The following is a 13513-nucleotide window of genomic DNA, read 5'->3' as shown; positions in this document are numbered from 1 at the left end:
GAACCCCCAGTTCAATCCCCAAACACTACCAAGTAAACCGCGGGTGTGTGGGTTCCACCTGTTGCGCGACGGCCGAAGCGTGCATAAATCACACGAATCGGTAAGCAACTGACAAGAGAACAACGAGCACGGTTCACAAAGAGAACGACCAAAATCACACACAAACACAAAGATTTACGTGGTTCGGCAAATTGCTTACATCCACGGAACCCCCAGTTCAATCCCCAAACACTACCAAGTAAACCGCGGGTGTGTGGGTTCCACCTGTTGCGCGACGGCCGAAGCGTGCATAAATCACACGAATCGGTAAGCAACTGACAAGAGAACAACGAGCACGGTTCACAAAGAGAACGACCAAAATCACACACAAACACAAAGATTTACGTGGTTCGGCAAATTGCTTACATCCACGGGGAGAGGATGGAGAGATTTCACTATATGGAGGAAAAAAACAACGGGTTACAACTCTCACAAACACTCAAAATAACCCTAACCAATGATCTCTCACTCTCTCACAAAAATCTCACTCTCAAAGTGCTCAAACAATCAAAATAATCTCTGTTAATCACATCTCTTCAAGAAAACCATAGAAAACGTGTTTCTATTTATATCAACTCTAAAACCAAAACAGATTAGGAATCTGTTTCTGGCAAACCGACTGTGATCGGTCGACCGATACTCTTCATCGATCAACTGATAACTTGCACGAAACATGCACATAACCTTATCGATCGATTAATACTGTTCACAGTCGACCGAGCAGAAACCTTTCATAATTCTAGGGGTTTTCATCGGTCAACCGGTACTGTCCATCAGTCGACTGATAACACTGTAGCACCGAGTTACTATTCATCCAAAAAAATTAAAAGATTTTCAAAAATTTTCCACCTAGGCGAAGTGTTCCCAAAATTGAGCCGACACCAACACGAGCACCAATGCGTCGTCTCTCCAAATTCGGATGCACCAATATGGTTGCCTACGTACCCCCTCTCCCAAGGGATCAAGCCGTCCGTAGTTCATAATGGCCTCGAAATTCCTTAACAAGCACAAATCCCCAACAAGCTTCTACAATAATCGAACTTGTTGCTCGAGACCACCTTCGTGAGCATATCCGCTGGATTGTCCTTTGTCTGGATCTTCACAAACTCCACATCCTCATCTTCAAGAACATTTCGAACAAAGTGATAAAAAACGTCAATGCGCTTCAACCTCGCATGGAAAATCTGATTCTTTGCCAAATATATAGCACTCATGCTATTACAACAAATGGTGACAGATCACTGCGAAATACCAAGGTCATCCAAAAGTCCTCGAAGCCAAATCGCCTCCTTAACAGCCTCCGTAATCGCTATGTACTCTGCCTCTGTCGTCGACAAAGCCACTGTAGAGTATAAGATGCATCTCTAACACACCGGCGTATGGGTCAAAGTGAACACATATCCCGTTGTCGACCGGTGTTTATCCAAATCTCTAGCATAATCCGAATCTATGTATCCAATACATAGCTACCCACCACTTGTGTCCCGCTCAAACACCAAACCAACATTGAGAGTACCTGAATGTACCTCAAAATCCACCTAACGGCATCCCAATAACCCGGACCCGGGTCGTGCATGTATCGTGAAACCATGCTAACTGGCCGTGACAAATCCAGCTTCGTATATATCATGGCATACATCAAACTTCCCACTGCGCTCGCATAAGGAGTCTTCGACATCATCTCTATCTTCATCTGTCTTCGGTGAAAGGTCAGCTGAAAGCTTTAAATAGGCTTCCAAAGGTACACTGACTGGCATTGTCTCTATATTAACATTGAATCGCTGTAGCGCCTTCTTCAAATAAGCCACCTGTGTCAAACATATTCTGCCCTTATCTCTATCTCTGTCGATCTCCATCTTCAAAATGCACTTTGCTTCATCCAAATCCTTCATCTCAAACTCACTCGAAATCTATATCTTCAACTCATCTATAGCGGATCTGTAAATAGAAGCAACCAACATGTCATCGACATAAAGCAACAAATAAATATACGCACCTCCATGCAACTTGTGATAGTACATGCAAGGATGAAACTGGCTCCTAATGTACAAATGGCCGAGCATAAACCCATCGAACCACTTATACCATTGTCTTGGAGATTGCTTCAAATCGTATATCAATTTCTTCAATCTACACACCAATTTTTCCTTCCCTACAGCTCGAAATCCTAATGTCTGAGTTATATATATTTCTTCATCAAGATCACCATAAAGAAAACTTGTTTTCACATCCAATTAATTCAATTCCATACCATACTGTGCCGCCAAAGCTAGTAAGATCAGAATCGAAGAGTGCTTCACTATCGGAGAGAAGACCTCATTGTAGTTAATGCCTTTCTAGTTTTGAACCTCACTAGTGTGCCCTGAATGCCCTTCTTCTTGGTATACACCCATTTACAACCAATTTCCTTCCATCCCTTTGGAAGCTCAATAAGCTCCCATGTGTCATTTTTCTGAAGAGACTCCATCTCCTCCTACAGAGCCTTCTGTCACAAATCAGCCTTTGAACTCTACTCAGCCTCTCTGAATGTAGTAGGAACCATTTCATCGAAACTCTCCACTGGAAGTACATACATAACCACTGTTTCTATATACCTTGCTGACAATCGTATGTCTCTCCTGGGTCTCCGAACTACAATAGAATCTTGAACCTGAGCCATCAGTCCATGATTCTGCTCTGTCGTACATGTATCCTCCAAATCATCACCGTGCTCGTCTGGCATCACCTCAGTCGACACTCTAATTGATACGGTCCCATCTGGATAATGTGGAGTTGCATCAATCTCCACCACCTGAGATGTCTCTAATATCGGGTCACTCTTCACCTGATGAGATCTAGGAAGCTTCAAGATAGAAGCCTCATCGAATGTGACATATCTACTCAGCACAATCTTCTTATCAACTGGATCCCAAAGCTTGTATCCCTTGACACCACACTTGAATATCATAAATATGGTATTCCTAACTCGAGGTTTCAATTTATCTATTCTAACATGATAAAATGCTGGGCATCCAATTATCTTGAGCTGATCATAGTCATGTGCTGGCTCTCCCGACCACATCTCCATAGGGGTCTTCCCCCCAATCACAGATGAAGGCAGCCTATTAATGAGGTGGCTCGTATAAGAAAGTGACTCAGCTCAAAAGATCTTCTCCAAACCACTCTGCGACAATAAACGTCGGGCCTTTTCCAGCAAAGACCGATTTAACCTTTCTGCCACCCCATTCTGCTATGGTGTGTGACTAACTATGAAGTGCCTCTCTATGTCCTCGTCTCGACATAGCTGCTGAAAGAGGTCTAAAGTATACTCTCCATCATTATCAGATCTTAACGTCTTGATCTTTCTCCGTGTCTGTAGTTCCAATCTTCTATTCCACTCCACAAATATCTCTAGGACTTCACTCTTCTTTGCCATGATGTACACCCAATAACGTCTATAATAGTCATCCACAAACGTGACGAACCAATATCGACCAACAAGTAATGTCGTCTTGGTGGGACCCCAAACATCCGTGTGTACGTAGTCCAAGATGCCTGTCGTTCTATGAATGACTGTCCCGAACTTCACTTTAGTCTTCTTACCAAGAACACGTTGCTCACAGAATTTAATCTTCCCACTCTTGACTCCTTTCAATAATCCCTGCTTGCATAGCGCCTGCAATGATTTTTTCCCTATGTGCCCCAATATGTAGTGCCAAAGTCTGCTCGCATCCGCCTTTGAAATTGCTGAAGCTACCTGGTCAATCTCAGTGCTTCTTTTTAGATAATAAATATTCCTATTACTGAGTCCCTTCATCACTACCAAAGATCCCTTAGTATTTTTTTGCCACAACATTCTCAAAAGCCACATTGAATCCCTTTGCCTCTAAAGCTCTAACAGAAATAAGATTCTTCTTCAATTAAGAAACAAATATCACTTTATTCAACTCTCGAAAACTCCATCGTGCATCCGAATCTGAAGTATATCGCGCAGGGAAATGCCTAGACTGATGCATTTTTTATGACCACCACACCCCCATCGAGCTTCTCAAAAGATGCAAACCAATCTCTCTGGGGAGTCACATGATAAGTAGTATCAAAATCCAGCATCCAATATGATGCATCAGCATGGTTAACCTCTAGAGTAATCAATAGAAAAAATAATGAATCGTCGGAATCGTTATCACTCTTAGCAACGTTCACCTCACTGGTCTTCAGCCCCTTATTCTTGCTATTCTCCTTCTCTCCGAGCTTCGGACAATCTCTCTTTCAATATCATTGTTCTTTGTAGAAAGCATACTAGTTCTTCGAAATATGATAGTAGCCTCTAGACTTTGACCTGCCTCAATTACCACCTCTCGGATAGGGACTCCTTCCTCTCGTTGACAAGAGCTCTCCTGGAGTGCTAGCTCTGGAAGATTCTTTATCCTTCATCCTCAAATCAAAATTTGTCAATACATTAGTCACTTCATTATAGGTGGTGGAAGATCTACCATTCAATAATGTGAGCACAAAGGTATCATACTCCTCATCGGGTAATGATCCTAACAAAATGATCGCATTGTACTTATCTGATATCTTCTCATCCACATTCTCCATGTCCGATAATAACTTTGTGTCACATGATCTGCAAATGAGATACCCCTGGACATATAGAATCTGAACAATCCTCGCAACAAGTGCAAACGGTTCTCAACACTCTTCATAAGATACTTGTTGTTGAGAATATCCTACATCTTCATCGCAAACGTCATGCCGATAACATCGTACTTCAACTCTTGTTCCAAACAAGATCTAATCACCCTACAAGCATTCTGATTCATCTTGTCCAATATCGCCTCATCATACTTTGGTGGCCTCTCATGAGTCATAATAGTCTCTTACAAATTTTGAGCATTTAATGCATCTTGCACATCACTCATCCATAACCCAAAGTTGATCTTGCCGTTATACTTTATAACACTGATCTTCGTATTCTGAAGTGCAACCTCAATTGTACTCATCGTAGCCTTGCTACTTTCACCACTATCTCATGTCACTGTTTGCTAACTCTGAATTATAGAGGAAATTCGAACAACTGATAGAATTGAGAAATTACCCAACTTGAACCCTAGATAGGATTCCAAAACGAACTCCCAACCACGCGAGAAAGGCAAGATCTCTAATGGCAACTCCGCAATGCTATCTCCACCGAAACCTAGAACTCCAAGATCTAAGCTTCCAACATTGAATTTCCTCTATCCAAAACAAATCCTAGGTCTGAAACCCTAGAGCTTTGATACTAATTGTTGCGCGACGACGGAAGCGTGCACAAATCACATGAGTCGGTAAGCAACTGACAAGAGAACACCAATGAGCACGGTTCACAAAGAGAACGACCAAAATCATACACAAATAAGAGATTTACATGGTTCGGCAAATTGCCTACATGCATAGGGAGAGGATGGAGAGATTTCACGATATGGAGGAGAAAAACAATGGGTTACAACCCTCACAAACACTCAAAATAACCCTAACCAATGACCTCTCACTCCCTCACAATAATCTCCCTCTCAAAGTCCTCAAACAATCAAAATAATCTCTGTTAATCACCTCTCTTAAAAAAACCCATAGAAAACGTGTTTCTATTTATATCAAATCTAAACCCAAAACAGATTAGGAATCTGTTTCTGGAAAACCGACTGTGATCGGCCGACCGATATTGTTCATTGGTCGACTAATAACTTACACGAAATATGCACATAACCTTATCGGTCGACTAATACCACCTCCCATTCCCAGGCTCCAGAGGCACATGAGATTAGAGGGGAGTGTCGGCAGTATTACCACTATGCCCCCAGGCCATCTAGGCTACCTCGGGTGGGTTGTATTGCTGGAATTATAAGTAACAACAATGATGATGAAGAAATAGTACAGAGTAAAAGCAGAAGTATCCATGAGAAAATTTTATCAGATGTTAAATAAAATGTGTAGACCATGAGTCAGAACCTTTAGAAACCAAATATTAACTGAAAATTAACGTACAACCTTCAGAAACAAAATTGTATGGTGATAAATTTATAAGAGAGTCTCTAGTATAAACTAGTGGGAGAGCCTGGGACTAAATAACACACCATGCATTCATCTATGTGTCTCTTTATCTGACTAGCTTGGCAAATTAAGGGTTTGATATCATCTGAAAAAGAAAAGAAAAAACTTCATACGGTCTTGTAAATTAGCTATTACACGTTCATAAAAATCAATCATTGTCAAGACTTTCCCAATGTTTTTCATTTGTGAAGGGTGTCTATTTAGGTACAACTATAAATATTGCAGCTACAAGTGCATGTAACTGAAACTTTTTTTTTTATTATAAATGACAGATATTTTCTCATCGTGATTGATAAATGTAGTTGCAACTATACTTGCAAAAATATATCCAATTGTAGTCAATTGACTAATGTAGATTTGGACTTGACTCATAGTTACAATCTTTTGATCAGAGTACAAGGGTTCAAATAGCAATTCCGAACATGACTGACCTCTAATAGAAATCCAATAATCTTGAAACCTTGAAATAAACACGTATACCTATGATTGCAGTGGTATCAGAGCTCCAGATTTGAGATCTAGAATTTTGACATTGGGTGGAGGAAGATTCATTGTGGAAGCTTGGTTCTTGGAGTTCTAGGCTTCGGTGGAGATAGCGTTGTGGAGTTGCCGTTGGATATCTCGCTTTCCTTGTGTGGTTAGAAGATCTAGTTGGAATCCTATATAGGGTTCAGTTGGGTAATTTCTCAATTCTATCAAAGTTTGAATCTTTCTTTATAATTTAGAGTTTGTAAGCATGTGAGAAGAAGTTGGTGTTCGCGGGAAAAATCGTTGTTTTCTTCATCATTGATTCCATTGCAAATTCTTGTAATAGTTTATCGATTACAAAGATCCGGTCTTTTTTAGATCCGGTTACAACGGAAATCAAATAACACAAGAAATAAAGAAAATTACAACTTTCTCCTTTTGTGTCGAACGAATCGCAAGATCCTGTTTTGCGGTCTCTTGCTTTGTGTGGGTTCTTTGCCTGCGCCGGTGTTTATCCGTGGACCAACGCGAGATCTAGATCCGATCAGATCTAAGCAGTACGACGGGTATTATTTCACCAAGGAAATAATAGCCGTGGAGGATTGGTTCACCAAGGAAACAATCGTCCAAGTCTCGGGATCTAAGACCAAGCTTAGATCCGGAGTACGTCTGCGTAGATCTGAGATCCGGTCCTCTCGAACACCTGCTGTTTGGTGGAAATTTTGTAGTAAAAAGAAATGAAGGAAAATTGATTTGTATTCCTTTAATCTCAGTTACAATTGGATTTCCTGATTACAAAAGAGAAGAGAATGATCTGGATTCTCCCCTTTGTTTAATTCTGGGTTCTTCACGGTGGCGATGAGATGCCTCCCTCGAATGCTCGCGTCGAGTTTGCTTCTCGTTGACGATCCGACGTCTTGTTTCACTGGAACATGATCTTCTCCTCACGATTTGACGTTGTGGAGAACTTGCGTGGTAAGTTTAAAACTCTATGAAAGAGTTGATTTAACCGAAAGTCGGTTATAATCCAAGGATAAAGAAGATCTTGTTGCCGATCTCCAAAGCTCCAGAAATGCTCTAAGGATCCTGTTGACAAGCCAGGAAGTTCCAACAGACCGAACTCAAAAGACCCAGCCCTCAATGGTCGATTCAAGCCAAGAAAAATCGAACCCTTAACTTAGTTGAGTTTACTCGCTTTTATAGGGGTTTAAGGGGTGTAACCACCTCCTTAATTCGCTCCTAAGTGGGGCTAATGGGATGTAACCGCCCCTTAAATCACTCCTGAGTGGAGTTGTGATCCCCTCAAATCGTGGGAAACGGTTTTGAAACCGTTGAACTCGTGTTTGAACGAGTCAAACGCAGATCCTGCATTCTGGCGTAACTTCTGCGTTCAAACGCGGTGTCTGGAAGCTCGGACGCAGTGTTTTGTTGGAAGCTGCGTTTGGCAGCTTGGAAGCTGCGTTTGGGCAGTGATGGAGCTGCGTTTGAGCAGCGGTGGAGCTGCGTTTGACAGCGGTATAGAGTTGCGTTGGGCAGTGCTTGGAGCTGCGTTTGTGCAACGGTGGAGCTGCGTTTGATAGCGGTATAGAGTTGCGTTGGGCAGTGCTTGGAGCTACGTTTGTGCTGCGTTTGGCAGCGGATCTGAGCTGTGTTTGACAGCGGTGAAGAGCTGCGTTTGGGCAGTGCTTGGAGCTGCGTTTGTGCTGCGTTTGGCAGCGGATCTGAGCTGCGTTTGACAGCGGTGAAGAGCTGCGTTTGGGCAGCGATGGAGCTGCGTTTGGGCAGCGATGGAGCTGCGTTTGTGCTGCGTTTGGTAGCGGATCTGAGCTGCGTTTTGCAGCGTTTAGAGCTGCGTTTGTGTTGCGTTCGTGGCTATGAACGCGGTACGTCTTGATACTGGTACGCGGGGAGGATTTCTGCGTCTTGGTTTGAAGAGACCGTCGATTTGTAGTCTCTTTCTGTCGAAGCTTTGCAAAGATCGTTATTTTGGAATCTTTGCTTTAGCTCTTCGATATGTGAGAGTCGTCAGATTGTAACTCCCGATGTTGATTGTGAAGGTTGTTGATTAGAGCCTTCATCAGTTATCGTGTAGGTCGTCAGATTGTAACCTTCAGCGATCTATGTGAAAGTCTTCGAATTGTAGCCTTCTGGAAGTCGTCAGATTGTAACTTCCATCCTCGGTGTTTGATGGGGATCAGTTATCTATTGTGATTTTTAGACAGCCTACACCTGCCTTTTTTGGCGTTGACGATCGCTGAGCACCAGATCTGGAAGAGCGAGTCCCCGAAGTCCCAAAGCTCCAATCTTTTTTAAGTTTCGAGTCTTTGACTTGGTTTCCGAGCCCCTCCGGGTGTTTGGTTTTCTGCTGTTTTCCACCTTTGGGTTCTGTCCGTGATTCGGTTGATCCAGACTCTGATTTGATTCCTGATTTGGCAGTAAGTCGGATTCCTGATTTGGCAGTAAATCCACTTCTGAGTTCGAGTCCGAAACCGATCTTGATTCGATCGTGATTCGTCCGAGTATGCCCTTGGTTGGATGACTCGTTGACTCTTCGAACACTTGGCTTGATCCCGCACGCGAATGGACGTATTCCGTTGCTTGCGTGCGATTAGTCAATCTCGTTGCCTCGTTGGTTTGTCGGTTTGTGCCGAGCTGAGCTAAGGGACCTATAAGCAATTTTATATGCCTACAGATACCCCCTCCAAAGTATTTCAGTCTCGTTCTTTTATAGAAGAGTCTGGAATACTTTGGATATGCTTGTCCCAACCTTCAGTCGGTGTAATGGGATCTTGGAATGACTTCCGTTCTTGATTCCTTCAATTCTCCAGGCTATTCGGTGCTTTGTCGAATGTCTGAAAGAGTTTCGGTGCTGCATTTATTGTCTGACCGTTGTCGGAATTTTGAACTTTGAAGTCGGTTCCTGATTTAGCTGACCATCGATTGTTGGCGTCGAGTCTTTATCTGCAACGCGTTGACTATCGTTGACCTAGGGTTACGCGTTGACCGGTGTTAACCCTAGGGTTTCGAACGTCGTACGTTGAATTTTTGCTTGCAACGCGTTGACTGGCGTTGACCTAGGGTTACGCGTTGTCCGGCGTTGACCTTAGGGTTTCGAACGTCGTTGGATGCTCAAGTCACGAGACCAACTAATGGAGCTGATGCGTCAGTGACTCTCGTATTTATAGGATTTTTGGCAAACCCTCAGCCATTAACGGGTTTGATGAGCCTTTACCGACTACCGTTTGAGTCGGGCTAGCATGCGGATTGTTCAAGTCCGTTCCGCATGTGACGTTAAGCTAAAAGAGTTAACCCTTTTAGTGCTACGATATTGAATACGTAGACTTCGTCTTTCTCCTGTGAAAAGACTAAACAGCAACGTGTATGAGACGTTGACTTAGGATTTTTGGCAAATCCTCAGCCTTCAACGGATTTGACGTGCTCTTACCGACTACCGTTTGAATCGGGCTCACATGCGGATTGTCTAAATCCGTTCCGCATGTGACGTTGTGCTAAGAGAGTTAACGCTCTTAGGGCTACGATATCGAATACATAGACTTCGTCTTTCTTACGGGAATAGACCACCCGGTGACGCGTGTTAGGCGTTGACTTTAGGATTTTTGGCTAATCCCCAGCCTTCAACGGATTTGATTAGCCTTTACCGACTACCGTTTGAATCGGGCTAGCATGCTGCGAATTGTCTAAATCCGTTCCGCATGTAACGTTGTGCTTAGAGACTGAATCCTCTAAGACTTGTTGCTATGACTTTGAATACATAGACTTCGCCGTTGTCATGGGAATAGGCTACCCAGCAACGTGTATTAGACGTTGACTTATCCCTACTTAGGCTTCGGGATGAGATACCCCAGAATCGAACTCTGGTGTCTTTTTCACTCGGTAAAAGACTAAACCGGCGACGCGTGTTAGGCGTCGGCATATCCTTTCTTAGGATTCAGGATGAAATTCCCCATGCGTGTAAGGCATGGGTTTTGGTGTTATTAATAACAACCTGCCACAATGTTGAATATGCGGGCGGGTGTTCTTTTTAACGGTTGAGAACTAACCGGCAACGCGGGTTAGGCGCAGACTTATCCCTGCTTAGGTTTCGGGATAGAATACCCCAGAATCGAGCTCTGGTGTCTTTTTGTACGGAAAAAGACTAAACCGGCAACGCGTGTTAGGCGCAGACTTATCCCTGCTTAGGATTCGAGATAAACTTCCTATAATTGTACTCTGGTGTCTTTTTCAATCGGTGAAAGACTAAACCGGCAACGCGTGTTAGGCGTTGACTTATCCCTACTTAGGATTCGGGATAAAATTCTATGTACCTGTGAAGTACAGATTTTGGGAGTTGAAAAGGGTGGTTCTATCTCCCGATGCTGAAAAGAAGAATTTTATATTCTATCTTCAGCTGGAAAGGAAACTCGAGGTGGGATCTCCACCCCCAGAATCCGGAAGGGTGAAACCAAGAGTGGAATCTCCACTCCGAGATTCGAAAAGATTCAGATAACCCTAACTGTCGGAAGGTTTGATTACTGAACTAAAGATGAATTTCTCGTTTATCGAGAGCGAATTATGGTTTTGACCCTAACTGTAGGAAGGTTTGGCCAAACAGGAGTTTGAGGTGACCCTAACTGTAGGAAGGTTTGATCACTCGATTTGAAAGTTTGAGATGACCCTAACTGTAGGAAGGTTTGATCACTCGATTTGAAAATGGACCTCTCGTTCATTGGAAGAATCGAGAGGGGATTTTGGTTTTGGTCCTAACTGTAGAAATGTTTGACCAAAAGGAAGGTTTAAGACGATCCTAACCGTAGGAAGGTTTGATCACTGGAGTTGTGGACCTCTCGTTCAATGGGGGAATCGAGAGGGGATTTTGACTGTGGTCCTAACTGTAAGAAGGTTTGACCAACTGGGAACTTTTACGTCCAGACTCTAACAGAGAGAGTGTTGAGTGCACAGACACGGTGAGAATTTGAATGAGAGTTCTTATTCATTACATTGTTGTGGTTTTGGGAACTTCCCGTTACATAAATCGTCCACCCCCAGTTTCCTCTGCGGAACTGGTTCGGACATTATTATCAGTTACCTAACCGGGTTATCCTTAAGAATATTAGCTTAATATTCTCCAGGAACTTCCCGTCAAAAGTGGGGAAACAGTTTAGACTCATATACCTATTGGAGTATCAGGGAGTAGTTTAACCTCTTATACCGGTCGGAGGATTGAGAAACAGTTTATACTCGTATACTCTTTGGAGTTTTAGGAAGCAGTTTATACTCTTATACCGGTCGGAGTTTTGCCATTCTCAATTGGCTTACCTCAGCGTTATGACGCCGGCTTCAACCAAGGTCTGAATGCTATTCTTGAGAGCAAAGCAATCCTTGGTGGGATGAACGACCCTCCTGTGGTATGCACAGTACTTTGGGTCCGTAGTGTTGTCAGCTTCCTCCTGATTTGTGATAGGTGGTAGCTTGATCTTGTTACCTTCAAGGAGGGATTCGAAGATGGCTGGAACGTCTTCGTCCTTGAAAGAGTACTCTTTTTGGAGTCTCGGACCCGAAGTCTTTTGCTGCCTTCGAGATTGCTGTTGTGACGCTTGATTAGCACCACCAGCAGCTGCAGGTGCCTTGCCCTTACCACGAGAGGCGAAGTTTGAGTCCAGCGGATTAACCGTCGGTTGGTTCCTCTCGGCCTTCTTCCTTCTAAGGAATCGCTCAGCCTGCTCCCCTCGGACCTTCAGATCCTTCCAAGTGTCAGACGGTGCTGTTCCCATTGCTTCCAACACGTCCAACGCAAGGTTGTTGTGGCAAGTTTGGAGGATGAATTCCTCTGTGATCGGGTCCCGGCAATTCATCGCCTTGTTCCGGAACCTTTTGACGAAGGTGTCGACTAACTCCCCGTCCTTCTGCTTCTCATCGAGCAATGATCCGATAGATATCTCGGTGTCGTCGTCGAAGAAGTTGGCCAGGAACTTGGTCTCCATGTCATCCCAGCTGTTCACGCTTCCTGGCTTGAGGCGACGATACCAATCGAAGGCAGCTCCGCGAAGAGTGCCGACGAATGACCGCACCATCAGAGGCTCATTGCCGGAAATAATACCCAGGTGCGATTTGAAATAAATCAAATGCTGAGTGGGGGAACCCTTCCCATCAAACGGCGTAAAGTTAATCAGACTGAACTTCGCCGGATAGGGGATCGATTCCCATTCTCGTGGGTATGGACAGGGAATGCCTGTTTTCTTCGTCTCTTGAGCGGAGATCAATGTGTTGATTTTGCTCTCGAGATCTTTGATCTTCAAGTCTTCACTTGTATCCTCGTTGGCATCCTCGTTACCACCCCCTGCATTGACGGGAGGGTTATTGGCATTGTGAGCTTCATCCCTATCCGTGTGCTCCTCTTCCTGAACAACCTGGTTACGGTGACTTGGTTCACCTTGTTGGTTCCTGAATGCCTGGATTTGTTGCTCATGCATCTCTCTCATAGTCTGCATGGCCATCTACATCTCGAACCTAAAGCTTTCCTGTTGTTTGGCTATGGCATCTTCGAGCATCTTGGCCACTTGTTCCGCGCTTATCATCAGTGACTCGCGGGGTTCCCCCTCACTGGACACTGTATTATCTGATGCGACTGCGGAGCAGGTATCCGACTCTTCACCTTCTGAAGGTACTCTTGTCCGAACCCTACCATAAGTTCCTCGTGCGATGGCTCCGGACTGCAGACGGGTTACACGCCGGGACGCTTCCAGAAACGATTTGAGATCAATCTGTGTCGATGTCTCTTTGCTGGTCATGTTGGCGGTGACCCTCGGAAATTCTCCGTCTTTAACCACCGTTCTTCTTTGCCGGAAACGCCTATACCTTGGTTTCGGCGTTTCGATGCCGAGCCTTTCGAACACTGAAATTCTCTCGGGGACTACCTTGATGCAGTTGCATTGAGACA

Source organism: Asparagus officinalis, chromosome 2 (genome assembly GCF_001876935.1).
Source record: "Asparagus officinalis chromosome 2, Aspof.V1, whole genome shotgun sequence".
NCBI lineage: Eukaryota > Viridiplantae > Streptophyta > Magnoliopsida > Asparagales > Asparagaceae > Asparagus > Asparagus officinalis.
This window is presented reverse-complemented; position numbering follows the sequence as displayed.